This window comes from Synchiropus splendidus, chromosome 11 (assembly GCF_027744825.2).
Source record: "Synchiropus splendidus isolate RoL2022-P1 chromosome 11, RoL_Sspl_1.0, whole genome shotgun sequence".
In the NCBI taxonomy this organism is placed as follows: Eukaryota; Metazoa; Chordata; class Actinopteri; order Syngnathiformes; family Callionymidae; genus Synchiropus; species Synchiropus splendidus.
In genome coordinates this window covers 14,800,298-14,826,998 of record NC_071344.1, presented here as the reverse complement: position 1 = coordinate 14,826,998, position 26,701 = coordinate 14,800,298, and the positions used below count along the sequence as shown (strand labels likewise).

Sequence of the window (26,701 nt, the reverse complement as noted above, 5' to 3'; positions counted from 1 at the left end):
CTTCCAAAGAAGGTCACTCCTTGTGCGGTGGATTCGGGTGATAGACAGGACATTAGATTACAATAATCTGATTTGACACATGCTCTTCTCCACAAACCTGCCTCACTCGAAGACGGACATTTCCATGATTCGTGCATGGCTTTTAAGAACCACTGTTCCCACGGCAGCATCGTGAGTTGAGAGGCTGCAAAGTTCTGGCCAGGCTACTGAGTTTCAGGTGAAGCGCACGAGACGTTTGCATTCCTCTGTCACTGCCGTGCCGTTCACTGCCGTGCAGCGCTGGCTGAGCGGCATCCCATCCCTCCCCCGCATCTCTTTACCTCCGCACTTCTCTCTCACTCTCTCCCTCCTCATTCTGCCTCAGCCTCTCGGAGCCTCTGGATGCAGGCAGTGAGCAGGGAAGAGGCAGCCCAACGCAGCCGGGGACGATGAGGAAGCAGCTGTGGCTGGAGGACGTTTTCATCTGGCTCTTTATGACCGCGACACTCCTCTAAGCACCTCCCATTCCACGGGCTCTGCGGCTGCTGGGGGGCTTGTTGGACCGACCGGGCGCGCGGGGGACACGGGATGCGCAAGACTTGACGGCCAGCCGGGAGGACCGACTGCTCCTCGCCTTCTCCACACCTCAACTCCGTCCCATTAATGCCCATTTAGGAGGGCATGACGCGTGTCCTGGCTGATCCACGCAGGTGAGTGACAACTGGCTGTTTCACACCTGCTTCATCAGCAGTGTGCATGCATTTCTGCATGTGTTGCACTGATTGCGACGGCAAGGTGCCGGAGGTTGACTGTGACCCGGCTGTGCCGCACGGCCACCAGTCAGAAGCTGAGTGGCTGAGCACTGTGGCAGCATGATAATGGAACATGTCTCCAGGAGGATCCATCAGGCGTCTGGGGAATGTCAGTGGAATTGGAGGCAGGCAGCGAGTGAAAGCGCCGGCTGGTGACGCCGCTTCATATTTCATGGATTCATTGACCATTTTTCATTGACACCTCTGTGAGGACCAGAGTTTAGTGGAGTTGGCCGTCACCATGAAGGGGATTGAATGGCGACGGCACCGACGTCACCGGCCGGGCAGCGGCAGCCACAGATTGGTTCGTGCTGCGGCGGCTGAGAGAGATGAGCTGTCCAGTGCCGTTGCTCCGAGCATAGATCACTGCGTGCAGAGCCGCCGACCCAGGAGGAATCAACCGAAGCAAAGCCATTACTTAGATGACCCCATCATGTGGCTGCAGGTTGAGTGGCTGCTGGATACATAGGCAAATGGGGAGAAACAGCCAGGCTGATGGTTTTCACTCCCATCTAAGGGTGAAACATACCTGCAGAAAACGTCAATAGCTCTGATGAAAAAGTGCGTCGCAAAGTGATGTCGGGGCTGATTTCAAAGGGCATATCAATCTGGTGGCTCCAGAGTCCCGTGCTCATGTGTGGGTAGGACGTGGGAGTGAGCAGGAGCGCAGGCAGGACCGGAGCAGAGGAGCTGGAATTAAAGTGATTAGCGAATGTGTCAGATTCTCTCACTCTTCTGACATTTACTCTTTTTGTTCTTTGCTTAGTCATGGAAAGGCAAGGACGAATAGCAAGTGTCGCATGGCGAAATCCTCTGAGAGCCGACTGATAGCAGCAAGCTTTGAACTGTGATGGCAAAGTTAATCTGAGCCTCACTGCTACAAGTGTTCAGTCTTTGTTGCTTCTAAATAAACCTGCGTTCATCAGGAACAGCCTCAAAAGGCTCCCAGGATCTTTCCCAGCATTTTGAACCGTGCACGGCAGATTAAGGTTTCTTTTGCTTCTTTCTTTTTTTCCAATTCACTGGTCAAAATCACCATGTTCAGACATCATTACACTCAAACGCAGGCCATTTGATAATGACACGTCATGTATCTTTATATTATCATGTATATTATTTATCTTAGCTTGCGTACAGAGTTTCACGAAGGAAATGGAGTTTCCATAAAAGGTGATTCTTTCAACTCCCTCATGTCTACACAAGCAAATGAGTCAAGTTTGACAATGACGTCAGAATATCGCACTCAGCAATGTCACCAGCTGAGATGACAAATCAGAATGAAACACTTTGGCCCCTGGGCCCTGGGTTTGAAGTACTTTATTCTAAACTCCAACTTACAACCTTGAACTGAACAGGTTTTCGCTGCACACTACTGTATATGGCCGTATTTATTCACCTCTATTGACCACCGTTAACTCACTTTTCCTCAAGTAAGTAATGTTTTCTGGCATTAATACACGTGTTTTTGATTGAGACCAGGGTAACTTCTTCAAAAGCTCAGCCTCTTTCACCTCAAAGGATCGACAAAAGAGAAATAGAAAATTGAGAAATACAACAGTTCTTTCTTTATTCTTTTCCTTTACACAATAGTTTTCTTACTTTTCATTGGTTTAGTTGCAAAAGCTGCTGGGTGAACGAGGGTTGCGTCAAATGTCTGCAGTTACTATGGTAACAAAACTCACTCCACTAGAAATGCTGACCACAAAAAGTACTTGTACTATTGAACGGTTGGACCAGTCATCGAAGTTCACTGTTGAACTGTTGATTTATCTGAAGAGCAGCCAAGTCTTGAAGTCTTTCGCTTCGCAAGTAATTGCAGACGCCTACGGTGGCCCAGAAAGCTCACAGCAAATGCAAATCCTCTGAATTTGTTGCAGCTTTTGCAGATGCCTTTGTTGCGGCGTTTAGCGTTTGCTGTTTCCCGGCTACAGGACAGACCTCTGCCAAGCAGCTTCAGCTTTTCAGGCGGAACATGACTGACATTCAAATGATACCGAGGGCCCAGCAGGTGGCAGAAGCGTTCAGTCGCACGGTGATTTGGACGAGCCACTCCGCCACTACTGTGACATACGGCAGCAGAGATGATGAGGATTGTTGAGTGCAAGTGAGGTGCACCGTTTCTATTGAAGCCTCCATTACTGTTCAGTTAAGGTGCGTGAACTGCCGACATGCACCATGGAAACAAGCCCACCTCTCGCTGAAACAGAAATCCCACCCTCCCGCTCCAGCTCTTGTGGTCACCCATGACAACCAGCTGCTGTATCCCAAAGGCAGCAGGGAAAAAAAAAACACCAAGGTAGAAGTGTGACTGGGCCGATGAAGATCTGAGTCACAACATGAATATTAATTGTCGTGTTTGTACAGCGTGACGTTCTTAGTTAATTTGGCCTGGTTCGGCACCGACCTTCGGCAGAGATGGAGATGACAAAAACAAGATTGGATCTCTGTGCTGTGCAGCTTTTTAATACGGCTGGTTCGCTGGCTGGAATACAGCTTGCTCTGAAAACATATGGAACCCGTCTGACAGTGCGACCGGAGATGCAGCGAGACAAGCCGTGTCGATCGATTCTCCTGATATACTTTCAACAACGGTCACAGTTATTGGCTTTCCATGTTGATAAGTTACTGACATGCAGTTTCAGCTGCTGCCGTGGCAGATCCTCCCTGAGAGGCTGGATTATGACTTCACCATGCATCAAGGGGGCAGCTCTCCTGCTAACAGTAACTGCGCTGTCCCAGCTTGCCACGGTGTGTGAAGGGCGACTTTCTCCTGATGATCCGCTCCAATTTCCATCCATGAGCAGTAGCTGTGTTGCCATGATCTAGTCAGGATGGGGTTGAGATTATCGGGGCTCAGCCAGTGAGGGATTTTCAGATGTTCATATTTGGGGCCTCTGAGAGGCAAATGTGTGTCCCTGCTTTAGAATGGAGGCCTATTCTGACGCAGGCACTGAGAAGCTCACAGGCAAGGCATTTTCTTCTGGCTCCTCTTGCAGTTGCTCTACTCTGAATCACTTCTTGAACCATCGAGACTCTGTCGCCTTGGAGTTGACTTACGCACAGCCAGTACCAGCAGAAACAAATCACTTTATTAACTCCGGTTTCACGTGGCGCACTTTTTGGGCTGAATGGGATTCGGAAGCAACCCCAGGTGGAAATGAAATCCACCTGAGATCATCTGTGCGTGGGGGTTTCTGCAGCCATTTGGAAAACTGATGACTGCAGCGTTTTCTGTTTTTATAACTGAGGACATTATTGTACACAGGACATGGGGATGTTCTGCAGCACATCCATTTGTCAACGGCAGGAAAAACAAGAGCACAAAACAAACAGTTGTAAGCAAAGGACAGATGAAAAAAGGCTCTGGAAGATCATTGGGGTCGAACGCACTCTGTGTTCACACACGTGGAAATCATGAAGGAGCTAAATCTTTCAGCACACTTCCCTGGAAATGGTAGGTATTTGGAAACAGATAGATATATTTGCTTAATATTTCAGAAGAATTTAATGGATTTCTCTTACTCTCCCTTTCATGCTTCACCGTACTGATCTCCCTGATTGCCGCGTCTCCTCCTATTGCACCAGAGAGCTCAGTCAGATTTGCACTTCAAGATTTAAAGTCTTGTCCTGTCACTAAACCATTTCTATTTAAGTTTTCATTAACTCAAGCCACGGCCTACCTAATCACACTGCGTTCAGTCCACTATTTTATTGCATTTTGTCTGTGAGAGCTTGTGCGGTTGGCTTGAAATGAAAAGTCTAATTCAATATTCACCACCACATCTGCTGGTTTTCCAACAAACAATTCATCCAGAGAAGTAGTGTAGTAATGCAATGATTGTGACGCACATTCATCTGTGCATCAAGGGCAAAACTCAATGTGGCAATGTGGTCTTTTGCATCAGTCACAGTGAAGTGCAGCGAGGTCACATGCAAAACTACAAAATTGATCTCCAGGCTACTTTAATTGAGTACTCGTTATTATTATTATCATTGTATTACCATTGTAATGTAACTCATTATAAGGAGATATAATAATGACATTACAATGTAAAGGAACACAAATTTAAATAGTTATTTAAATGTAATTTAAACTGTATTTCTTAACCATCAAAAATAAATAGATACAGTAAATGCTTATTACTGTATAATTACGATTGCGTTTTTGTTCTCTTACTTTCTAATTTCCTAATACATTTCTGGTTTACATTTGAATTTTGGCAAGATGGCCGCTGATCACAGCATGTGATGAGAGTTGCCAACTCATCTGGCAAATTTCCACTGACAGAAAAAAAGTGTTTTGCCCAAAACTCACACAGAATCAGATCTAATCTGATCCTCATTTTCCCAGGCAGATAAAGTTTATCATTGGAAGCGTATCAATGTTATACTCATAATGCAAGGAGGCAATCCTACTGTCGCCAAATGGGTCAGGAAGAGTGACCGGTTGTATTCCAGTGAGACAGACAGCGCTAGCACTGGTCAGTTCTGTTTCCTCACCTGCCGCTTCACAAGCATGAAAACACGCCAAGGCAGAACGTCCAAAGTTTGGGACATGACATCACCAGTCTGGCTCACTGAGTCTTTGCGGTGCAGAACAGCCGACATCTTTGCCACCTGGAGCTCCAGTAGAAACTGTGATGTGGGAACCCACGACGGCACATAACCCACATCTCTCGTATTATCCTCCAGGGACCCTGGCATCAAATACAACCGTGTGCAAGTCAGAACTGTGTGTGGCAGAAAAGGTTGTCGCTGCTCTCTGTGTTTCCAACATCTATGTGGTTTGGAGCGTGTAAACTTGTCTTCTGGACAAACCTTCCGTGCCAACAGCATGAACTCAGCCTGACATCTGCGAGCCAGTGCCCACGACTGGCTGCTCTGCTGCAGCTGAAAAATGATGCCGCCATAAACCCGCATGAACTTTTGAGCTTCACTTTGTTAGGTTGAACTTGACGTACAAGCCCCAAACTGAAGAATATTTCTGGACAGAATTAATTGTCTCTGAGGAACATGACATTGGTGATCCAACAACATTTACAGAGAGGAACCATACGCATCTCTGCTCAAGAGTCAAGAAGAATGAATATCCATACAGCAGTCTGGAACTGGATGTTTGGAACTTAAATGGTGGCTTATTCATATTATCCCACCTATTGGGTGAAATCAGTTTTAGGAGACCAGACTCTCACAAATCTACTTTGTTGCCGTAGAGGAAATGGCCACGTGGCAGCACTTTGCTGGTGCACTGAGGTCAGGCGTCATCTGCGTGTGTCAAACCTAAAATGGCATTACCCAGTTGGATATGTTTGATCTATGATCCCAGGAATCAAAGTCGGAAACAAAGAAATGATGCAAGTGTGTGAAACCGATGAAATAAAATTTGACTGTGTGAAGGAGACTTTGAAACTGTTTTTGCTTTAATTTGAATCACGTCGGGGACTTGTGGACGCAGCGGTTAGAGAGCGACACGTCTCTTTCCCTGTGTGCCAGAAGTGGAACTAGCTCGCTCAGCGTCAGCCGTGCACATGTGTGTTACGACGGAAGCTGAGGGGTGAGGTTCTGATGGATGCAGAGATGTGGACCAGTCTAGAGTCAGGGCTACTGTTTAAGGAAAAAGAGCAGAGGGAGAAATCCTCACAGATATGCCTCCCCTAACATCACATTTGCAATTCAGAGGCAGAGCCGTAGGCTGGTCATCTTGGAAGAGCAGATGCATCATCCTGTTTCAGCTAGGATAATAGGGTCATGGGTTTCAGCACCATGGACAGATCTTTCCCCTCAGCGTTGGTTGCAGCCGCCCCACTTGACCGCTGTTATTTGCTCAACTACCGAGCAATACATCACCTAGCACAGATCATGTCACTGTCACGAGATATGTATTTCCGAATGGCAGCATTGAGGGAATTTTGTTTATTAAAAAAAAACAAAAGCAAAGTGAAGTGAAGTCAGTCTGACAAAATCTGCCCCCACCGCCTTTGACTGTCCAGGTTCGGAAGGTAAAGTAGCATTGTGAAACCCCATGTTGTGTAACTCCTCTGCTGGCTGGTTTACTGGGTATGATTTGTCTTCATCGGTGCTGAAATTTGCTTTGGAGTCACACGGAGCAGAAGATCAGTTCTGTCACGAGGTCATTTTAAAGTGCCCCAGCTCACCACACCACAGATTCCATAATGTACTGCAACAAAAGTAGAGCTAAAGGTTGAGATTACATTTCTTGTAACTGAATGTTAGTTATTTTACATTTATTTTGGGGCGGTTGGTCTAAGTCATCAATATGCTCTAGTTTCAGAGGCTTCACAGCAACACCTGTCAATCAATACACAATTACAGAGTGCTGCAGCGGCAGAAAAAAAATCAAGACCAAACGTCGAGGCTCATCGCTGCCATTCAGTAAATGCTGCGACTCATAACCACTCCTTGATCTACGGGTTGCTTTGACCGATGCCATTGATCTGCATCTGCAGTTACTGTCTGGAGATGTGAGAGGGATCAGAGGCGCTTTGATGTGACACTGCCACACAACAGAAGGGGAGAGAAGGGTCCGGCGGCTCACACAAAGCTCCTCTGCACTTAGGCTTTATTCAAGGTTTGTGTGGTCACCAATAGACAGAAGATTGTCTTGTGCACTTCAGCTGACTGCCTGCATCACTGGCAGGGATGAAGAGAGCTTCAGTTTGTCATGTCTGCGTTACGACAGGAACTTGTAGCACCTCTCCATGAGTCGCTCTTAGCAAATGAAAGCAGACTTCCATATGCGGCTGCCACAAACACATGACAACGGATGCACACTGATGGGAGGGTGGATTTTTGGCAGCTCTTCAAATCATTTGCGGATGAATCTAATTATGATGCGTGCAGAGCGCAGCCACAGACAGACAGACAGACAGACGACTCATCAGTCTTCTGCATTTCAATGGGCCAGTGACTGCAGAAGAAAATGCAGAAGAAACGCCACAACCTTCAAAATCCCATTGAATTCTTTCTACAAGCCCCACATGTTTGTTGCCTCGGCAGGTTGTTATGTGCTGCAGCGCATAGAATGGAGGATCCAAAATGCTGCTGACACAGTGGCAGTATACAGTAATTCCCTGGCAGATTATATGTTCGGGATAAATCCCTGTTAAAACCCGGTGTCAACACTGGATATGGTGTATAAACACGAGCATCAAGTAAAACACTACAATTGGATGCGAAGATCAGAGACTGGACTGTGCAGCTCAAGTATCAGAGGCTTGGTGTTGCTGCTGGGTTTTACTGTGACAACAACCCTGCGAGGCTCCAGACTTCATGATTCATCCATGCACTGTTCCACTGGCTTCCTCAGCAGGACATGTTGGCATGGATCACATCAGTGGTTGACAGGAAACATGTAGGCTTTGAACAATATGATGTGATGTAACACTGTAGTAGAGTGTACTTAGGACACTTGTATCATGAGAGGTGAAAGTGCTTTGAGATTGACAAATGGCTGGTGGTGGATCATGGATCCTGATCGTGAAATGAGGAAAACATTGAAAACAACAATGTGACTCAAGCCTTTGGAGGCTTCTTGACATGGTTCTGGAGCATGCAAAGTTTGCAAACTGCCCAAACAAAACAGGAGAGGTTTGAGCACAGAGTCAGTGATTTAACAAGCAGAGACAAGCTGAGATAAGTTGGAGGGTAAAAACCATCCAAAAGTTGGACTTCATTCTTCGACCAAATCCTGCTCAACACCTGCACCTGACTGAGCTTCCCAGCAGCTACATTGGACGACATGAAAGCAGGAGTTCAAGCCTCAACCCAGGGTGGGCTGGCGCCTTCAGTTGCTGGTATTTTCTCCCAACATTGTTGACCATGTTGACATGTGGAGAACATCAGCCATCAGCGAAGTTAGTCCTGCCATTCAGTCCAAGGTCATATACCATGAGAAGGGAAGATCATTTTCATAATCAAATGAACAGCCAGGCGAGTTCACAATCGTGGAGTAAACCACTTTTCTAAAATGGTCTGAACCAGCCCTTGTATGGCTCCTTCCACTCTGATGCATCTTTACTAGTGATGTGATGCCGATCCCCCTCCATGAATGAATGGTCTGCAGGTGATGTGGGCGAACAGCCTGGTGACGGAAGCTCGCTGGAGAGGAACCCTACTGGAGGACACTCAGACCTCCTTGTGAGAAGAGCCAGCATCTAAGCATTTCCTCTGACGTGAGCTTCTTCACTGACATGCGGATGCTTCTGGTGGGGAGAGGGCAGTTTGTAAATCCATGTTTCCTCTGGTGCTTGGTTGAACTACTCCAGAGCAGGTGACAAGGAGTTATTGAACAATTTCACTCTGCAGCAGCTGCCATTAAAGCTGCCTTGTAACTCTCTTTACGCTCCAGATTCCAGATTCTACCTGTGAGTCTCAGACGTTACCTTCACTGATCACATGTCCATGTGTTCTCTACATTGGGTGTATCCACCAGGGGGAGCAGCCCAGAGTCTAAAGTGGATGACAACAACAAAGTCCAAAACCAACATGGCGACTGTGGAGTCAGTCTGATCATGTAGCTCTTGCACAAAAGAGGAAACAGAGGCACTGCCCCCCCTGGTTTCCACTGGTACTGCTCCGTTTGGTCTGTATCCGTAAGCTTTATGGAAACAGATTGTGCTTCGCTGTGCAGAATTTGAATAAGTGACAGTCTCTAAGGTGAACATTCTTGATTCAGAAAAACCCTTGGCTAATGTGGCGTCAGTGCTGGTGTTGGGGTAAAAAATAAAAGCAGATCAACTGTGTCTTAGTTACAAATATGCTGACAAACACAGCACAGCAAATAGAAAACATGAATTATTCACAGTGTAAAACAAATGTGTTTTGGAGTCGCCTGGAGTTGAGCTACTACAGCGCAGGAATGCTAACATAGCAGATTCGACAGAACAGATGGTTTCTTCGGTAGAAACAAGTCTACACATGTCATGGTGAGGAGTTGAGCACTTCGCTCACTCTGGCATCTTTCATTTGTGCTGCCGATGGTCCAAAGGAGGGTGTCGAAATGACACCACCACCACACACATATTCATGAACAAGTGATCTCAGCGACCGACAACTGAGGGATCCTCCCACAGCCAAACCAGTATCCACCAGTTCAAGCCTTTATGATGTGTTTTTGCGCCTCTTGTGAGGTCTGTGACTTCTGCAAACTCTATTGCCGGACAGTTTGCTTGTTTGAGACAAGACATAAGAACAAAGATTTTCCACGAGACTGGAGACAGTTGCTGAACGGGAGAGGGGAAGTGCTGTTTACACACCAGGCACTTGCAGCCTCCACCCACGGATCCTGCCGTCCTCACGCTCAGTGAACGGTAAACTACCCTTCTTTAGAGCAGTAGTCCCCAACCCTCGGGCAGGGGACCAGTACTGGTCCGTGGATCAATTGGTACCAGACAGAAGAAATCATTAATTATTTCTGTTTTATGTATTGTTGAGTTTGAATGGTCTTTTATTTTGAAAATGTACATGGTCACTTGAGAGCCAAAATGTAACCCACAAGCTTGCAAAATGAGTCAGAAACAGCCTCTTTGGGAAGTTTCTTTGCGGAAAGGAAAAGGCTCAGTGAAGAGACCAGAGAAGAACCCACAACTACTATGAACAAGAAAGTCTTTAACAGACAGTAGCAGGAGTTGTACTTGAATTATGGATTCATCGTGGTCGGTGATTCCCATGTGCCAAGCACACGAACATGCAGAGGCCTTATCTGACGGTTCAAAGTGGTAACTTCACACACTCAAATGGTGAAACGTAGACCAGTCCGCTGTGATAAAAAGGTTGGGGACCACTGATTTAGAGTCAAATAACCAATGCAGCAGGGACATGATAGGGAGCTAGTTCCCTCGCCACGAGGTACCACAAGATGATTTGCCAGTGAGTGTAAAACTGGCATCTACTTGTGACCTGCAGGGGGCAGTATTTTGCAGCATTTTCTTGGTCCACACAAAAACAGCGAAGAAGAAGCAGGGATGCAACAGTGGCCTATTGATCAGTGCTGTCAGGTGCACGATAATGTGTACGATCAATACTCTGAAGCGTACGATAATTCCATTCCTTCTGGTAGCACCTCAGAAAGGTTCTATTGTGGATGTGGGATTTTCAAAGGCGTGTGATCATTGCCAACCAAATACAGTCATTTTGAGTCAATGGTATGAGAGACAAAAGTGCACTTTCCCACTCAATACATTATGTCATGGGAGTGAGGAGTGGTTGGACATTTCCAAAACAGCAACATTGATGAGCAGAACCAGACCAGCGTCAGGTTCACAGATCATGACACCAACCTTTGAATTGTTGACAGTATTGCCTGTCCACTGGGAGTAAGAAAGTATAGCGGTACACCCGCTATGCTAGATGCTGGGAGACGCACCACGACTCCTCAGAGACCACAGCAGCTCAGGCAGCGGATGTCATTCAGACTCTCTCTCACACACAGGTCATTGTGACGTCATGGTAACAGAAGTCGCAGGTGCAGCCACGTAGACAGCGGCTGCAGCCACTTGTGCCATTGTTCTAGGCAGCGAATGGTGAATGCTGAGGGCTTTGCATCAGGAACTGTTTGTCTATGGATGTGCAATATCACATGGAGGCTAAACTTGTTTGGTGTTTCACTCTGAATATCTTCGGTGCAACAATTTGATCATCAGGTGCAAAGACTTTTGTTGTTTCTTGCTCCTCAACCTTTCTGGACGAATCTTTGAGTCTGCTGTGGATGGTCTGCCTCAAACACGCGTCTCTCCTTGAGGACAATCATGCCGAAGTTGACGTGGGAGAGTTTTGCTGAGGGAAAGTGGGAGTTGGAATCGTTTCAGCTGCAGTCTCATTCTCAGCTCCAGCGTAATCACTGTGACAACTCCGATGGCAGCTTGTTCAAGGGTCACAGCTCAGACACAACTCTGATTCTCCATCTGCTCCTCCAACTTCATGCTCAAGTGACATTTATTTCTAGCACTTTAAAAATACATTCTTTGACTGCAATTGGAAAACTAGATGCTTTTAGCTGTTTGAAGACAAGTACCGCAGTGTGAACAAGACAGAACTTGACCGTCACATAGACTGAGGTGGAAGAACAAAGTTCAATCATTATCAAGTCTTTTACAACAACTAATATGGCGTTTATTTTTTTTAACCTTCCAAACATGAAATCTCCTTCTCGTAACACGCATGTTATGGGGCCAAAGAGGCAACACAGGGATATGTGGCGGCGCTGAGGGCTTCACAGAGGAAGCCTGATTTTGCCTGTGAGGGGCAGGAGCCTGCATCTGCCTCTCCTGAAGGTCCTGCTGCAAAGGTTTCGTGGACTCAGTGTATAAACAAACAGGCTCCCAAACTGCTTCAGCTGTTGATATACATCAGTTTGAACCACGGTCGCAGATACGGCGCATCATCCATTGGGTTGGCATGACGGAGCAATATACACCAGAGATGGAGTTGGCAACAGAGGTATTCACGTATTCAGACACCTGGCTGCCAGGGATTGTTTGGCTTTGAATTTGCTTAGCATTTTGAGTTTTGGTAGGATACATGTGAAGCCAAAACACTGGTTCAGCAGAGTGCCATATATATGTGTGTATATATATATAGCATACAGCAAATTTGTCTGTATACTATAATATACTTTAATACCTTAATATAAATGGGAATTTGATCTCAGGCCATTTTACCCTCCGTGTCCCCCGTAGGGCCCCATAGAAAAAGCCTCAGTGAATAGGAAGCTTTGAATTGGAGCTTGTTGCAGCTTGGCTGGAGAGTGCAGCACGAGTTGAGTGAGAGCTTTCTGTGCAGGCCATTGATAATAGAAATGATGTGCCGGAACATTTGAATGGCAGTTTGGGCGGGATGTTGGTGGCAGGCCTCCAGCCTGACATGCCTGGATCAAGATCAACAGCAAGATCAACACTGAAAAACCCTTGTGAAGATGAAAGCTTTCTCGCGCCGGCGTGACGTGTCAGCATAGGTTCCCTACTGTCAGAAGCCAATCATCATCTGAGTCTCATCCCCATCAACCTCTGAAATAGCTTCCAGAAGATTTGCACGCTTGCCGTGATCCAGTATTTTCGACTCTATGCTCTGGGTAAACTCTCCTGGGTGGTGTCAAAGACGCCACCAGCGTTGCTGATGTCGTAACTGATGCCAGTCAAGAAGGAGCCAAAGTTCCCGGGGAAGTCTATTGTCACAAGATCAGGGATAGAGCGACACAGATCTCTTGTTTTTCTGCTGATGCCACTTTCCTCGCTGCCATCTTGCCAGCGTGAGAGCGTCACAGACACAGATGTTCCTCCGAGGATAGTGAGACCAAAGCAGTCTGGTGCGACGCGCGTTCCCCTGCAGACTACACCCGGGAATTCTTTGTTCATGATACAGTCAGGACCCTGGTGATCCAAGTCTAATGACTAATGCATCGATGAGAAGGCCAGTCAGCTTCACCTCAGCGTGACTCGGCTGAGATGACATGGCAGCCGGCACAGAGCAGGCTGTTTCTGAAAGAAGAAACTTCAGAGCCCCGTCTCTTCTCCACCCCCTTACCCAAAGCATCTGTGGCAGCTGGGCGAGGAGGACCTCGGCAGCTTATTAGCAAAGGCAGGGACCACATGTGACGTGGACCAGCTGACCACAAACGAAAGCTCAGAGACAAAATCTTGCCTCACAAATGTACATTGACTTTGAGGCAGGAAAGGTGCTGTGTTGTGTTCATCCCACCTTAGTGTGACCAACTGTTGGACGTGAGCGCTCCGAGGCTGCCACAGAAACACAATCACCTAAGAAAATCTCCTCACAAAAGAGAGCCTGGGTTGAAACTAAATCCACTGCTCTGGGTGAGACTCAATCGGTGCTGTCAGAACAATGGCCCCACATACCTGCTTTTGTTGGAGAGGGTCAACCAGGACCTCCGTCACAGCAGCACAGATGCTTCATCATCATGCAAGGAGGTCAGGAATTTTGTCATGTGGATTGGCTCATAAATCCACACAGTTATGTCCATAAAACCTAGAGGGTTCTATAACTGTCTTTCAGCAGAAACCCGGCTTATTGTGGTGATTTGAACTGTTAGTATCTTTGTACTGCCTTGATCCTCAGATTAGATTTGGAATCACTCTGGCTAGAATGTTTTCATGTTTTGTTTTGGTTTTAACCTATAAACGTGTGGAGGTCAGGGGTCGAGAGGCCAAGTAAAACTGGGAGGCTGCCGCCCTCAGGTGACCTGAGGCTGTGCAGGCCACATTCTGTCTCAAGAGTCCTTTTTCATCGCTGCATGACCGTGAAGTCATGTTGGAGTTTCAACTGAATCAAATGTTTCAGACTTGTGGCGCTCAGATCGAGCCACTCTATCCTGCCCCACGTGCGCTTCCTACCCCCCACCATCAGACAGTGACGCAGGATTCAGACGGCGTCAGCATTAGACGGGAAACTGGACTTGACCATCGCAACATGTTTGGCCTCACCAGTCGTGTGTGTTGGCCAACTAAGTGTCAATGCTCTGGTGAAACTGAAGTTGAGCACAGTCAGTTGCAGTGGAATGACTGAAGAGGTGATGGCGCGCTTCACCAACAGTGGTCCAGTCCAGGAAGGTTCCACATTGTCTGTTGTAGCTCTGAAAGTCCCTGAACTGGGACTGAAGTAAAAACCTGACAACTGCGAGCAGAGGCGCCTGGATTTAGCTGCTGGAAAAGCTTGTCTTTTATCCCTGATAGAAATTGAATTACCTTCCTGGCCTGACTTCCTGACATGACCCGCTCTGTTGCTGCCCGTAAATGTTCCAGGAGGGAAGCATCTCTTTCAATCTGCAGCAGCGTGTTGCCGTCCATGACTCGACCGCCTCTTTCTCAAACGAGAACTGAGCTGAATGGCTCCACTGCAGGTGAATTTAATGGTCCTGTTTTTATGGCGCAGTGTAAAGCACGGTGTGTGGGAGCCTGACAGAAGTGCTGAGCCAGCAAAACGGCCGCCACAGCTATTTCATTCTCTGGCTCCTCCCACTTCCTCACGCCTCATTTCAAATTGATGCTTTTCTGCAGAATGAGCGCTGCTCTGCATATTACCCAGAATTCCCAGCGCAGTGCTGTAGACCTTGATGGTCTCCACAAGACAAGTGAGCCCCATAATGTCTGCAGAAACGGACGGCGTCAATTCATTCTGCTGCTGTTATCGATTAATAGAAGATGAGATTCATGTGAGGAACTGGGACGACGAATCAGACCTCTGTTGCCTCTGCAAGGACATAGATACGGGACATGACCTGATAAGAAGGAAGCCGTGACAGTGGCCGTCATTAGGAGTCCGACTAGCTACTCTCCTAATGAAAGCGCGGACATAGCGGCGCAGGGAGGGAAGATAAGAGCTGGACTTGCTGGACGTCTGCACCGGATCACAACGTGGCCGGCTTCAGTGATGTTGCATCACATGATGGGACTGGCTTTACTGTAGTGTGAGGTCAGTGACACTGCTGGGCTCAGAACTGCTCACTTGTTTCCTGCTTGCTTGGAGCTTCACTCGCCCTCATTCAAGCCTTCACTTGTGGCTGCAGGTCACAGAGGGGCGCTTGGCCCAGAGGAGATCATCCTGTTTCACTGACCTTGAATCACCATGTTTTTCGTTTGATGGTTTGTGTCTGAGCATTTAATCCGAGACACCACGTGACTCGGTGCAGAAGATGTTGAGAGCGCTCGCGTTGCTAAAAGGCTGTATTGCTGTGACCCCTCCAGAAACCCGCCTGACCCTTCCCTCTCCAGAAGGCCAAACCTCTTATGATGCACAGCTTTTACCGCTTCCCCTGGAGAAGTGACTTTTAAAGAGTTCAGGACGATGCTCCTCGGTCAACACACTTGTTTAATCCGACAGTTGCTCTAATTGGCTGCTGCTCATGTATTATAGAGGTGGCTTCGACTAAAGGCCACAACACTTCAGTCCATTGCTGCACAGAAGACTAGCAGCTGCTCTTCCAAAAGACGTGTGGTGCTTCAAAAAAGCAACATTAATCCAACAGAATTCAATCGCTCTATTGCTCTTTTAGTCATATGCTTTTGATAAATCATTGAGCGCAGTTAGCCCAATGAGACAGCAGGTGGCGTCACGTGACAGAGCATCTACAGCCCAGAATCACAGAATGTTTATTGGTAGAATATCTTACAATTATTATGATTATTTTACTGCTTTGTATTACCTGGCCACTGAAAGAAGACAAAGCTTTCATGTGTGTTGACAGTGAAATTATCTGACAATGTATTTTCTACGTACAATACTGTTGTGTGTGGCCAATAGAGGGCGCTTTAATATTTGAATTTGTACATTTTTTTTAAATAAAGAATGACTGTTTTTTAGGTGATCGCATTTTTAGAATATGAATTTAGAACAGAAATATATTGACCCCAAAATCCTGGCCACCATGATGTGGATCTTTCTCAAGCCATTAGGTGCAACAGAAAACCCACAACATTTCTCATAACTTTGGAATATTATAAAATGATCATTTAAAATCATAAATATGGTCATAATCTAGACAATAGCATGCAGCACTTCATGATAACGCCTCGACTAGCAGCCCTTTACTCCGTAGGAAGTTAGTACTTCATGTACAAACAGGAAGAAAAGTTGGTGAGGGAATATGCAGATGATTCACAGTGAAACACTATTTGTGATCCATCAGAATTTCACTTTCTAACTGGCAGCGGTGAAGCTGCCTCTTGCTCATCAGGAAGCGAAAGAATAACAGTCGTTTTTAAAGCACAGGTCCGAGTGGAGTTGTGGTGTGGGAGTGTATTTTCGGATGGTGGTTGACATTTCCGCAGCTCGGTGAGAGACGTAATTACTTGGTGGAAGTGATGCAAACAAATCACGGTCGCTGAGTACGTGTGAGGAGTCATGAGCCGACTCACTGACTCACTTTAGGGAGGAATGAGTTCTGACGCGCTCCTGCTTTATTTATCTGCGTTTATTGTCTTCTCTCTGACTGGCATCGGTCAATTTCTTGATCCTCCTCGCAGTCACTTCAGTTAAGCAGAGAGGCCAAACATGAGACAGTCTGAGGAATAAACAGGAACTTTTTTTTTTTTTAAATAGATATGTCATGGAAAATAAACCTTCTTGGAATTGTGACTGAACTGAACACTCGCGCCAAACCTGGCTGTTCTCATGGGCAGAGATAAGCAACAGAAGTCTGCAGAGGTTTCCTGGGGACTGAAGCCCAACCTTCACCAGCATTTAGACTTGTATTTCTGTCGTAACACAAGCACATTCATTGATCGCAGGGCGCAGCTGAACAACAGCATCTGATCACTTTTGTAAACAATGGTACTAGCAAGTCATGACAGGGCGCGTTTGGAAGCCATTTTGTTGAGGTCATGGAGGACGGGAGTGAAGTTCATCTTCAGTGTGCGATGCGCAACCTCACTGTCACACTGCCAGAATAGGCAAGTGGGGTTGCGACACATTTGGGAAGGGAAGGCAAGGGAAGCGCGTTTCAGACGCTCTACATTTCAAATGCTTCACGTCACAGTTAACCAGCAGGAGCCTTTTCTTTTGTGCAGAAGCACGCAAAATATTTCTGTCCAGGTGGAGAAGGAGCTGAGCACTGGGGTAGATACATAATTCTACCAGCAGCAACTTTAAATTTAAAAATTGCCTTTCATCTCCAGCTTTTCACAGAGCGTAAAGAATGTGTCTGGAAGTCTTTGTTTTCCACATCCACCCTCTAAACGCTTTATCGGTGTGTTTGCGCGGTAATTATCGGCGGCTGCACACGTCAGGACTACAGTACATCAACCTCATGAGCACAGCAAGGTGCCGCTTCCTCCGTGGCTCACTGATGAGCTGGATCTGAGCTGTTCATGCCTCATGGTATTTAATGGGAGACAGTGTTAGCGTTGATTTGTCACATATCTGAGGCTTTGGGCCGTATATATATATATATATATATATATATATATATATATATATATATATATATATATATATATATATATATATATATATATATATATATATATATATATATATATATATATTCAGCCTACAATGTCTTGGGTGCCCCCTGCCTCTGGTCCCGAGGAGCTGGGATGCTGGTCTTCCCAAGACATAAATGACCTGCAGATTGCAGCATAATTCTCAAGTTTGTCCTCCAAGCTTCAGTTTCTTGGAAGAATATTCAAACCACAGCGACTCTCGGGGCTCCATCCCTTCATCAGCCTGGAGGGAAACGTCTGGAGAAACCCACCTTCATCACGATGGCCGCCTGAGCTGAAGCCCCTTTTCCCATGATCACATTTTCCTTTGAATATGTTGTCATTTTGCAAGTGGTTTTGCCCACTGAGAGACGGAAAGGTAGATGTGCTGTGAAAAACAATCACCACTGTTTTAGAGGTGATAAACTACAAACCCCAAATCTGAAATGGATGGCGCAGACTTTATCATCAGGTTGGGGCTAATGTTAGTGAAGCCATTGTGTTGTGTTTAATGGTTTCTGGAAGATCAAGTCAAATGCTGCGCTCTGAGTGTATCTGAGATCCAACTCAGATTCAGGGATCACGTGAGGATTAGGATGCCACAGGCTCTTTGTCCTTCATGCAGGCTGGGGGAAGGAGACTTTTTGGATAAGCCTTGATTAGGTGAATAGGTTTGAGTTGGAAATGGTTTGAAGGATTCAAATGATTCCACTACATTTCCCAGGTGCATGAAGCCGAGCATTCTTGTTATATAAGACATTAAAATATTCACCACCACATGCATTTTATTTATGGCTGGGATCTGCATGTTTTTCTCCAGTGGCTGGTTGGATCTCGGAGCCTCCAGCAGCATCACTAGAAAACATCACGCGTTTCCAAAACGGTAGCTTCCAGCAAACTTCCAGCGTCTGCTTTGCTGAAGGGCTGAACATGCGGTCATGAATCAGTCTGCCACAGGACTCAGCAGCGACTGGAAATAGGACTCGTTTCTCTTCTTGTCATGCAGCTCTGTCGGACACCTTCAGGACTGTTGGGTCTAATGAGGTTCAACCTTATATTTGCAGTGATTCTAGTGTGTATACTGTGATACTGAGCGATGTCAACGCGGTGACAAAGACCCGGCAACAGACCCACTGACGGTCATACGTTCCAGTTTAAGTGATGGAAGTGGCTCTTGGCTACATCTGCGGACATAAAAGTCTACGCTCTGTCGAAACTGTTCCCAGCGCTATGACATGTTGTTGCGCGGTTGGTTGTCAGAACCAGGATTGTGGACGAAAGTTCTAGTTGTGTAGAGTCACTGAGGCGATATCCTTCGTCACTCATCGATGTCGTACCAGTCTGGGATCCTTTCTTCATCCATCAATGTAAGTTTTGTGGACAGAATTTGCAATCTAGGTAGCCTTCATTACGCCATGTAGGTGTGATGCACTCATCATTTTTAAACCCATGATTCTGCTTGTATCTACTTTACTTTTAGAATTCAAAACCGTTTTTAACCTAAGAAATGTGAAGCAAAACGAGGCAGCAGGTGGCAGTAGAGCTCCGGTACGCACTCGTGCGGCACACACAGGAGGAGCCAACAAGACTCCCGCACCACAGTGTGTGAGGAATTTTCTCATTATTCAGATGGTGAATCAGAACACCACCAACATTTGGTCGTCTGTTCCCAGTCACAACGCAACACCACCTGCAAATTCACTGGAAATCTGCAGCAATTTTTCACTCACTTTGGGCCAAAGGACTATTTAAACACAGAAATAAATAAATCAATGAATTCCATTGCAGTTTACTTAAGCATTGTTTAACACCAATACCAAAGGTGACATGTGACTATAGACACATCAGAACAATGACAATTATTTCAACAATATTCAGCGGAGATTTTGAGATTATTATATTGTTCCATTTATGAGAAATTAATAACCAAAAATACATCAATGTTGCTAAAAATTCAGCTTTTAATTTGTTAATAATGATGCTTTTAATTTGTAGAGGAAGATGGGTGTCCTGCTTCTCCTTCACCATCCTCCTGTCGCAGGCAATAACCTCAGCAAAGATGAATGAGAGCTCATGATCCAGCAGCATGAGCCTACGATGTTGACTCCACCACCTTCCTCAGTGTTGCTGACGTAAACCGCTCTCCTTCCCATCCAATCCTGGTCCTCACAGAGAGCCAAACCTGGCAGAACAGACCCTAGAGACCGAGAATCCTAATGAGCTTGTTGCTTTTTTTCCCCCTGAAGAGACGCAAGTGAGAGCGAGCGAGCAGGCTCCGACCCACAAGTCTCCATTAAAAGCTTAACAAAGTCAGACGCTGGAGCGGGAACATGGAGCAGTGGGGTGATCAAAGCAAGACACACCGACTGCTGGGACGTGTGTGTGCTGTGACTCACATTCCAACTTTGTACTCAAGCCAGTTCCACTTGAAGCGCAGCGGCAGGTCTGGACACTTTCACGAGGTTATTGTCGAAAGATTTTAATGGCTTTCACATTTCTCACTCCATTTGCGTTACATCACCCACTCTGCCTATAAATACCACGGAACCTTTGACGGTACACGGACGCATAGTGACAATGGCGAGCTGCAATTATAGATCTCATCTTCCTGTCTGATAAACAGGCTCCTTCATTAGGAGCTTTTAGTCGACACCTTGCCGCAGCCTCCTCCGTTGACTCATCGCTGCTGATGTGAGATATGAAAAGACTCAGCGCTTCGTCCAACAAATCTGCACTGATAAATCATTGTTTCGCTTCAATACTTTATTCCTGGTTGTGAGTACACAGAAAGAAAAAATAAAACTGCAGTAAAGCTCCATATAGAAAAAGCAAGTGTAGCTCATTTTATTAAGTATACTTGAGTATACAAGTATAGTCCAGAGCCGATACTCGTAGTTTCCTAGAAAGCATACTAATGTTACTCTTCCTCAGGCTAAAGTGGAACATTTTCAGGTTACTAAAGTACACTTTCAAGTATACACTAAGTATACAAGTATTGTACTAGTGTACTAGGTATGTATGTCTCATCCACATTTCAATGATTCAATGTATATTTAAAGTCAGTATCTTATTTATAGGCGATTATTCTTGTCACCACGTTCACCTCCCAGACATGTTGACCATGTGAGCACATCGTAGATCAACGTTTGTATACACCAGCTGTGGTCGACAGCGTTCACCCGCTCCCATGATCCTTTGTACACTTTTCTTCTGGACCTCCTCAATAATATACTTAAAATCCCTGAGAAAAAAAACGTGTATACTTGCAGCCAATTTTATGAAGTATACTTGAGTATAAGTACAAGTCCACTTCAGTGTGCTACTTTTAGGTATTTCAAATGTGGTATGGGTAAACAAGTCTGCCAGTCCAATCCAGTGATCATCTCCTCAGGGGTCACTGCTGAGAACGTCCTTGTTTCCTTTGAACATAAACAACACAACTGTCCCAGTGAGTTGATGGTTTGTTTGAGCGGCACATCTCCTCTGAGTCTCTCCCACGTGACTGGGCTTCTCACCCCTCCCCACTAAGGAAGGGTTCCAGCCTCTCTCTTTTTGGGTCACTGCCCACAGCAACTTTGCTTTAATTACTATTATTTCCGGGCCAAACTGGGTCAAAATAAATGCTGCCGCATCACAACGACGCTTGAGTTTGGTGCTTACTTTGTACTAACTAACTAACTAACTAACAGTGCAAAACACGGTGCAGAGTAATTCTGACCAAATCTAACCAGACACATGGATGTAAGACAAGGAGAGTTTGTCTTGCAAACTTGGCAATATTGTTGTCAAAGATGAAAAATCTGTCCACTTTTGTCTGGAAATGTAAATTGCTTTTATTTTGTTGTTGTTCCGTGGGCCTGACTCTTTTGTGATGCCGCGTGCTTGACGAAGCACCGTTGTCACTCTCAGTGACTCCTTCCCTTTGACACCAGCTACAAATCCTCCACTGCCTTAATCCCACCGACAGATTTCCATTTCATTCCCTTTCACTTCTCAAACTTTAATGAGATTTCTCAGGCAAAAATGATAAAAGGACACTCCTGCAGATATTGTGAGGTCTACTTTTGCTCCACAGGATTCTCAGGATCTTTGTGCTGATGATGAATCATGTGGCTTGATGGTGCTGGACAATAAATGATCAGAGGGAAGGTGACTAACTTGGTGCTCTCTGGTATTTTGGAAGAGCTGTAGATAAATGTTTCATCAGTGAGAGCAGGCGAGCAGGAAGCTTCAGTGCAGTGCTACTGTGGAAGAGACAAATGAAACAGCAAGACGCAGAAGCAAAGAATCTGCCAGTCGTTTGAAGCCCAGTGTCCATCCAGGTGTGAAAATTGTTAGTCACGTCTCAATTTCATCGGAATATTGAACAAAATGTGCTGTGGAATGTGTGAAAAGTCTTGAATGTTCTCCAATCTGTCGCTGCTTTCTCCCGCATGAGCAGGTTTTGTTCGGCTGTGACGCTCACTCTGTGGCCTCGCATGCAAATATGACAAATGATTTGTTTCAGATTGCCTTGGGTTTGGATAAAAATCAACAGGAATTGCTGGACTCTATGGGCCGGGAGTAACGACACTTTTACATGCAGCTCTATAAAGGCTGCGCATTAAACAAGTCAACAAACTGGGAGAAAGACTGTCACATTAAATTGGTAGGATTTCATTACAAATGCTGTTTACTTCGGTTGTTAATTCTAAATCATATGAAAACTGCATTTTGCAAGTCTCATATTTTAATTTGTCCTTATTATGTGATAGATTTAGCGAAAAGAAATGAGGTAAAAAGTTTCAACTCCACTGAGGATAATTTTTTTGAGCTGCCTTCTGAGTAGATTCAGTTTCTAAACTGTGAAACTTAAATTACTTTTGGAGAGCAGCAGAGAACCAGAGGAGTAATACATGATCGGCCAGAAAATACATCATAATGTATGAATGGGAATTCATTAGTGAGTGAGTCATGTCAACCTTAGAATGAAAGGTCGACATGCTCCTTCCTGAAACACATTTCATCACAAGGGTGTGTATTTTGTACTTCCCTGACAAAAGTGAAGCTCGATGTTTGGTCTTCTTTAGGAAGCTTTGCTCTGTTTATCCAGAAACAACCGCTGCCGCTGTCCGTGGTGCTGAAGCCTCAGCCGTCCAGTCGCCTTTCCAAAACATTCACGGCTGTGACGCCATTTTGTTTTCTGTAAACCAGCGTCCGTATGTTAAACTGTCCCTGCAGGACATTCATTTGTTTTTGTTTGTGTGTTTTGTTTGCATGAGCAACTCAAACTCGTCTGTCCTGCTGGGAAACGTGCGCACATTTTGGAGGCGCAAATGCTCAGTCTGAGAAACACCTTTCCTTTGAAGAACACACACACACACACACACATATATATATATATATATATATATATATATATATATATATATACACACATACACCTTTCCTTTGAAGAACACATATATATATGTGTTCTTCAAAGGAAAGGCGTTTCTCAGACTGAGCATTTGCGCAGTCTGAGAAACGCCTCAGACTGCGCAAATGCTGAGGCGTTTCTCAGACTATATATACACACACATATATATATATATATATATATATATATATATATATGTGTGTGTGTGTGTTCTTCAAAGGCACGTTTCCCAGCAGGACAGACGAGTTTGAGTTGCTCATATATATATATATATATATATATATATATATATATATACCCTCCACCAGGCAAAACCTCATCTGGCACAAATACTCTTGGTGATAATGTCCCTGTTCTTTGCTGACATCATGATCCTAAAAAGGCGACATGATGACAGTGACTTGAAGACCTGAGCAGGGCCGCTCTTCGCTGTCCTTGGTGCTGAAACGTGAGACCTGCTGCTGCTGACATCAAAGGACCTGGCCAAGATCAAACCCACATTTGATTCAGGCCATTAAGATCAGGCAGGCAATGAAGTAGTTAAACCGAGAGGAAAACAAAGGAAATCATAAATTATTCTTCGCTGATTCTCTTTGATCTCTCCATAAATATGGTGGTCCGTGTTGCTACCGGAGCCGACGTGGACCTCAGATTCCAATGACATGGTTTAACAAATCCCTAGAGGTTTATTCACTCGCTCACTGTGGATGGAAATGAAAACACTTGAACACATTCCAATCCCTCGGTTGGAGGCCACATGGCCTTAACAATACGCTCAGCAAGAGGTTTGGACACAAATGTGCAGGGTGAGAAGTTTGCTGTGATCTGAGAGCAGCAACTCAGGACCATGATCAGGACAAGAGTTGAGCGAGCGATGCTCCGATAAATCCCAGGCCTTAGAAGGAGGGGAGATCTCAAGGCATAGGCTGCCATCTAATGGCCACTGAAATGTGGACCCTGCTTCATGAAGCTGCATGAGATCATCAGAAGAGGCTTCATCACCAGTTGCGAGTTGAAATGACACAGCAATATTCTTATTGGAGGTGCTGGGAAATAGACACATTTAAAACCTAACTTCTGTGTTTATTCCGTATTAAGTTGCTATCTACTGTGCTCTGTTAAGTCAGAAAATAAAATGTCATTTCTTTTGAGATTTGACCAGATATAGAATTAAAATATCACCTGCTATGAGCCCCTGGTATCAAACCTGAGGCAAGTCACATTTGTGAATCCCAAACACGGAGTCGGAGGTGTGACAATGGAACGTCAGGGCTGATGAGTGGAGCCGTCTATTTTGGGGCGACACTGGCTGATGAGGAGCAGAGCTTCATTTCAAATGAGTCAGTAAGACATCCAGTAGGAGGAGCAAGTTTCACCCCAGTTACTATACAAGCTGAAGCGACGACAGCCAACGTCTCCTCAGGGCAGGAGAGACAAAAGCCAACTGGTCACCTTCATACACACGTCAGCGCAGACAGTGGTCACTTCAGTTGTGGATAATGGTTTGCATTAAACTGGACATCATTCAAACATTTAAAGGAACTTGTTTTCGCCAGGAATAGGATCAGAAAAATCACAATAAACCATAATATTCAGGTGAGTCGTCGATCCACGTTCAAGCTGGAGTGCGAGTTTGAAAGACTCGACTCAGACTGAAGTTGCTCTGTACTACAGTGATGTTGTATTGCATTGCATTGCATTTGTGCACATTTGGTGCGCAAACATTCCAGAAGCAGAATTTAAAATTGAAAATGGCGAAACAACACACCCATTTGAGTCGTGCTGAATGATAGCATCATGATCCCTGGATTCCTGTGAAGTGCTGAGCCTTTAATTGGATTATGAATGTAGCAGTTTAAAACGATTGTCTCATCACTCAAGGGAATTTATGTCTCCTCTCTCCCTAACGCTGTGGAGAACAGTAAGAGCCAGTGCTGGGTCGCAAAGGCTGGAGCTGATCAGAGGATCCGTGGACTTAACAGATGAAGTGGCAGGTGAATTCATGATCTCAGAAATCTCAGCAGCTAAAATGAGATCAGCCTAGCATCGCCTCCGTGTTGTGTAAGCAGTTTGGCCTGTCAGTTCGCTCCATGTCCCAGGATGTCTGGCCGCATCACTAAAGATTTGATCCCTTCCTCGTCCTAGATTCAATTTCCAATGAATACGAGACATGCTCCTGTGTCTTGCCTGTGGGAGACTGATGGTTGCTCCAAGAGGAGGCCTTCTGGTCAGAGCAATATTAGATGGGTGGGTTGGTAAAGATAAAGTGGCAGAATCATTGCAGTAGGTTTTCATCAGATCTGAGTGGAGCGCAGTAATATGAGGAGGACATTACAGCATCCCTGGCCTTCAGCTCCACGCCATACTTTCTATCTGCGCTCCAGTCCATTGGTGCTTGTCACACACAACACCCTGTCTTGTTGAGGAATCAAATTTCAAATCTGAGCTGAGTGAAACGAATCAGAGCGAATCAAAACTCATTGTTCGTGGACTGCACCTACGCATGTAGACTGGAGCGCCACCAGCTGGTTTGACCTGGATAGTCCCTGCCGGGCCCCTCTCTCCCCCACTGGGCCCTGCTCTGCCCTGCTCTGGGCCCCGCCGGATGAAGAAGTCATGTGATCTGGCCACACTGGCGCTCATTAACATTCTCCCACTTTCATGTCACGTCTGACTCCTGCTCAGTCTTGTTTGGGATTACATCTTCGTCTGAGACAGAACATGATGTCACCAAGAGAATCGGTTTGGTTCCCGTCCGGTCAAATCCCTGCTGCCAGCGCTTCCTCTGTCTTTACTTCAACTAGTCGTGTGATGAGAGCATGATCCTGGGCCATTACAGTCAAACACAGACCTGCGGAATTGGTCGTGAAAAATAAATGATTTGAGTGATTTTATTTTTCTAACCTGATCATAGTCCGCGTCTTGAACTGAAGAAGTGAATGACAACATTTTTTGACAGCCCTCGTATTTGATGAGGGCTGGAACCTCTCAGTGGGAAGGTCCTGGTCAGCTGCCTCAAGTTTGGTGTCGACAGCGTTGGCTAGACTTCCTGTGTTCAGAAGGACTTGGGTGCTCCCCACCGTCACCCATTCATCCTTCTGAGCCCTCTAGTTGACCACTCTAGCGGGCTGAAAATGCTGAAACTACCCCACAAACCAGCTTGTAATTCATAAGTCGTATCCCATTTGCTTAGAACTTCAGGTATCTCTACTTCTTGTGGGCCACAGTAAAACGACTTGGTGGGTCAGACCTGGTCTTACAGGGATGAATTGTGGGGGGGGGGTTTGAAACCAAGGATGCTCCTTAGCATCAGGAGTATCCTTCTCTCCTGAACAACATCATGAAGGAGAAAGTCCCTCGCGGAGGACCAGGTCAGCTGTCTCTCCTGCAACTGTGATAACCGCTCACACTTCAGCCTCAAGCGAGACCATTATGAAACGCAAGTTTGTCATCGTTGTCCTGCAGTCGATTCAAGCCGTGGACACAGACACTGCTCACACTCCTGCAGCAACCCATCCCAGTGCAATTGTGAAGCAAACTTGCATTAGAAACGTCAGCCT

General features: G+C 45.8%; 1 protein-coding gene across 7 annotated transcripts in view; it reads left to right on the top strand.

Moving 5' to 3' along the window:
* The first annotated feature begins 371 nt into the window (after positions 1–371).
* The window catches only part of frmpd3 (FERM and PDZ domain containing 3), a 63,967-nt gene continuing 37,637 nt past the window's right edge, over positions 372–26,701 (top strand). For all 7 annotated transcript variants that reach the window (XM_053878901.1, XM_053878907.1, XM_053878902.1 and 4 more), the window contains exon 1: positions 372–689. The gene's annotated coding sequence lies outside the window, so the exon portion shown is untranslated. The remainder of the gene's footprint in view (positions 690–26,701) is intronic.